The sequence below is a fragment of the Gigantopelta aegis genome, unplaced genomic scaffold (assembly GCF_016097555.1).
Source record: "Gigantopelta aegis isolate Gae_Host unplaced genomic scaffold, Gae_host_genome ctg4006_pilon_pilon, whole genome shotgun sequence".
Lineage (NCBI taxonomy): Eukaryota > Metazoa > Mollusca > Gastropoda > Neomphalida > Peltospiridae > Gigantopelta > Gigantopelta aegis.
The window spans coordinates 50,001-55,528 of record NW_024533627.1 but is presented as its reverse complement, the minus strand read 5'-3'; the positions used below and the strand labels follow the sequence as shown (position 1 = coordinate 55,528).

The following is a 5,528-nucleotide window of genomic DNA, read 5'->3' as shown; positions in this document are numbered from 1 at the left end:
AATTCAATGGACACATAGTCTATTACATTAGTTACTTACATCATCATACCTGTTGTTGACATTGAGTAAGAACACCATATCAAGTAATGGATTCATCACTGATAGTTCAGTAACAATAAAAAATTTCAACTATCAAATATTTCTCAGTAATCTATAGTTGATCTCTGTGATGATCTCTGTCATAATAATACCTACACATGTACCAATTAATGTAGTCCAATGTTATTGTTTACTTCAAGATATCTTAAGAGCTTGAGTATAATGTGGAAACTAGGAGATTAAATTCATACTATACATTGTATGATTGGGTTGGGTATATTTTAAAGTCATTTTGTAAAATACAAATGGAGGAGATTCCAGTACTCAACTATTTAGTGTTATGTATATATATGTATCATGGTTTGGGCCAATTACAAATCTAATCATAATTGATTACAATTAATTTTATTTTTGCTATAATTATAATTGTAATCAACTTTCTAGAAACAATATAATCAGTAATTATAATCAGACAAAGTAATTATTGTAATCACAAGTGATTACAGTATCCTTTTGTAAGTAGTATATTGAACAAGTACATATTGTCTGTATTAGTATTTGCTGGTGTATATGAAATGATGAATGAAAGAAAAGCATGTGATTAGATTGATTACACAATACTTGTTTGCAGCTGAATGTCCAAAGCCTATATATATTATAGAGACAGGTTTATCTGATGAGCTTTTATATACAGTGACAATATCCCACTTTGACTACTGTTAGCTAAATTAATTAGGGGATGGATGATAGAGTTTTTAGAGTTGATAGGTTTTGTCTATGGAGGATTCTGTGAGAGTTGGGATTTCATACAATAAAGGAACAGTACACAATACATATATAAACAATGTAATATACTGGAACCAACCTGTAAATGAATATGTAAAACTAAGAAATGACAACAAGACAATAATCTATACTGACAAATATGGATAAATGTACATCACTGTAGATGTTAATGACAAAAACTACCAAATTACCAATACATTAGTTATAATGTATACATGTACTATCATGTATGATGATAATATAAGAAAAAACGAGAATGGAGAGAAGAATAGTAATCTTGAGCTAATATGAAAATATTGTAATGACATCTGTGAGTTAACTGGTGTTCATTAGTTGACAGAGAGAAATGATGTCACTATTATTACACACACGTTCCAACTTCACTGTCAATACGATATTTTAAATAGTTATTGTTTTAAAGGCAAATATTGGAATTATATTATAAATTATGCATTATAATATCATATACAACACTAAATATATTGTTTTATTACACTATGACATTTGTAAAGTAAAGAGAAATATCAATCAGTTGATGTAAACACACAAAAGACAAGTCAAAACTCTGCTACCAGAATCATAATGATTTATGCTTGAGTGGTACTTCTTGTAAATCTTGACTAGTGATATAACAGAGTCATCCTCATTGACACTATCTGACAGTTCATTACCTTGTGTGTTCGTCTCAGTAGTAGATAGTGACGTCCCCATTCTGGCTCATATCATCTAATATAGTAAATTATTAGTATAACACTCAGTAAATTTAGTCCGTTTTGTAGAATCCGTTCATCTCCGTACATCGTTGTTATAGTAACCTAACACTAGTAATGGTGGTCATCTTCTTCGTTAGGCCTTGACAATCGTAGTTGAGCATGTTAGAGTGTGTGTATAGCTATTGTTGTGTGTGTAAAATATTATATAATAACTATGTTTTATTATAGGAGACACTGGAAGTGTTAAGTGGTACTAGTAATAGTGTTATACTTACTTCATCTACTGTGGCGGAATGTAAAGAAGTGATACATCAATTAAAGAGACAACAACATACAACATGGTGGATTGAACTGAGTCATTATCTCCTCAAAGTTTACTAACAGTATTGACTGATATTAATGAATGTCAAGTGAGGCGACTTTATATATGGAACACTCATTTTGATAGTAACTGTGTCAGTCAACTATCACAAGTAGTAACTTATAACAAAACAATGGAGGTTCCTATATCTTAACATCCTCACCTCTCTTACCAAATACTTACCACTTACTAACAACAGCTGAGCTGGTAATAAAATAATCAAGTAGATTATACTTGTGGTATGACACTAACATTAGTGATAATGATATACCTCATCTCTCTAATCTCATCATTAACAATAACACATTACAAATAACTATATGGCTCAATGACTGTACTAATATTACTAATTGGTAAACAACAATTACAAAATGTTGTTGTTAAAAATAATAGTTTGAAGAGTTTGTATGTTGAATGGTAATTATCTCCGTTATCGTTATTAGTTTTTTATACTATTGTTGTATTTTTTTAGTAAAAATAAAATTATTTAAATTCCAATAAGTCAATTATTAGTTAAATACTTTAGTTTCCAGTTCTTGTCTTCTAACAAAGTTAACAATTTTTATAGTTCACTTCTTCTCTAGAAAAACTCAACTTCTCTACTTGACAATTGACCACGCCTACATTAATTAATAATAAAAGCTTCAATATTGTTATTTCTAATATTTACAAATACAATTATAACAACAAACTAGACTAAATTGTACATTAATAGTCCTCTAGTTAGTAGCTATATAAAAATTAAATATTATCGCTACGTCTAATACCACTAATTACTACTGTTAATAAAAAAAACCATTAATTAAAGCCAATTAATTTATCAAATTACCTAAAAAACTTATTTCCTACACACACAGTTCACTTAACAAATTAATATTATATTTAATAACACGTTCTATTTAATAATACACTCACTTTTAACAATTCCATTAAAGTACTGATCCATACAACATCAGAAGATTTCTTGATAACATTACAACTATTAACTTACTACTAAACAAACTTAGTTTCTATTAACAGTAGTAGACTGTATCTAGTAGTTAGCAGTTTTGCTAGTTAGTTATCTTCTATCATTAGTAGTTTCTAGTAAAGAAGACTTAAAGCAGTAAAGACGTTAAGCAGCAAACTTTTCTCACTGACAGCTGCTGGCCTCTCCAGCTGCTACTTTAATGGGTGTGGTCCTGTAACTATGGAAAATGCAAACCCGCAAGTAAAGATGGCGCTAAGAGTATTGTGTTTAAAACAGACTACAGGACCTGTAGGAAGAGGAGGAGACAAAGGAATATTATGTCAAAAGTTCATATGATGTCTGTTCTAGTCAGAAAATAATGAAAACTATTAGTTACAGGTAGTTATCATTAACAGTGGAATATTTTCATCCTCCAGTTAGTTGAGAAATACTACTTGATGTCCTATGACCTATGAACTGATATTTACTGGAACATAACAACAATTGTGTCTTTTCTCCCTCAGAGATCCAGTCAGTTTGAGATCTAGTGAGTTGTTCAGATATAACATGATGAAGATAAGTTTCCATTATATTGTCTACAAAACATGACCTATTGTTACAACATCAATCAAAAGTCTATAACATGTTTACTATTGACTAAATGTAAAGTTTGTCCTTCTAATATTACTTTGACATATATCTATATTATGTAGCTTTTCAAGTGATGTCCAGTAACTGATGATGATCATGAACAAGTGAATAGTCTCTCTCTTAACATAAAAAACAGACATTACTTCAATATCATATTAAATAATTGTAGGTCTTTATATACCAGTACTGACTATTGGATTAAATCAAGTACTAGGTCATATCATCAGAGATTAGTTGATAAACAGGTACATGTAACATTAAACTCTACATGTAAAAATTATACATGTTTTATTTTTAAATGTAGTGTATTAAATACCATCATTTACCAACAACTGGTGCCTTTCATAGCTGCTACTTTTAGTAGGTGTGGTTGTGTAACTATGGAAACATACAAACCACAGATAAATATGGCAGTAAGTTATTTGGAGCTGATAGTACTACTTAGTTTACGTTGTGATCTATGGTGTATGCTATATTAGAATATAATGGTTATAATGGATGAATGGAAGTTAATAGAAAAAAGTACAGTAAGTTATATTGTTATTGTGTCAGTTTATATGATTATGTTTGTAAGAGAAGAATGAGGTGACTTCTAAATGAATTTAGGGTCTAAAGTAAAAGTAATTGGAAGTAGACAGATGAATGGACAGATAGACAGAAGAATGGACAGATAGACAGATGAATGGATGGATAGACAGTGAATGGATGGATAGTAGATGGATATATGGATGAATAAACAGACAGATGGATGAATTAATGGAGAGATAGACAAATAGAGATGACAATAGATGAGACTGAAACATCAAGGTAGAACATGAAGAGAAGTAACCAGTTTACAAGAATTTATAGAACTCATCATTCAACAATAGATAAATAGTATATACTGATATTTTTCCACAAATATATTGTCCCAAATTTATCATCATATGATTATCATGTGACTAGTGAGACAATAATGTTATTATTTTGTGACCTTATTATAATTTATTGAACATGTAGTTATTTTAAAAATAAAGAACAGTGAGAATTAAATACTGTGACTAAGGGGTTAATATATTTGTCAAAACATCATATCTGCAAGTCCTTCTTCCAAAAATTTTTTCAGTTAAAGTCTCATAAATTTTGCCGTAAATGCCTCCAAGTGGAAAATAGTTTTAGTACCCAGCTGTACTTGATGGTTGATATTGTGCAGCTAATTCAATGACATTAGCTTTTAATGAACCATCACAATAACAATTAGTTCAGCTAATAAATGCTGAGAAACAAAATGAATGGAATACAAATATTATGTTATAATAATGATGTATTTACCTTGAATATAATATCAGGTGGAATACAATGAGTTAAGAGTTAATAAAATCGACCTCTTACATCAAGTAATCTAAAATATAAAAGTATTTCTATTATATAAGTCATTTTATTTACAACCATTTGTCTATTCTATTATGAGTACTCTATATGTCCATTATTCCATCAATTCTGTCCCTTTATTTGTTATCATCCATATTATACCTTTTAGGAGTTTGTTCTTCAATAATCATTGCAGCTGTTTCATGTAAAGAACAGTTACACTCACAATCTGGTTATATTTGATCAGCAGAGAATGGATATCTACAATAATGGAAGAATTGATGGGATAGACGACTTATAACTAACTGTTGTACTCTACAAGCTTCACAAAGTAGTATTGCTTTTCTTAAATTTCTTTCTGATTTTTCTGCAATCCTTCTTAGCAAGCTCAGGAGGTAGAGATAAAGACTCTTTACGACATACAAACTGTAGTACACCACATATCTAAATAAATCTTGTTAATAAACTATTGTTAAAAATATCTAGTTTCTTTACCTCATCAATTGTGGGGGCGGGTATTCTTATCCCTAAGCATCTACTTTTAATAGCTGTATAACTTTACTAGTAGAATTACATAGTAAAATAAGTCGACATGATGATGTGTATTTCTCCATTGTTCTTCTTAGAGCATGTTGTGCCTCTTTTGTTAACCTGTCTACCTCTGTTAGAACAACCACTA

The 5,528-nt window shown here is 29.8% G+C and overlaps 1 pseudogene; it reads right to left on the bottom strand.

Annotated features, from left to right (window-relative positions):
- Window positions 1–4,559: 4,559 nt before the first annotated feature.
- Window positions 4,560–5,528, bottom strand: part of LOC121392518 — a 1,836-nt pseudogene continuing 867 nt past the window's right edge.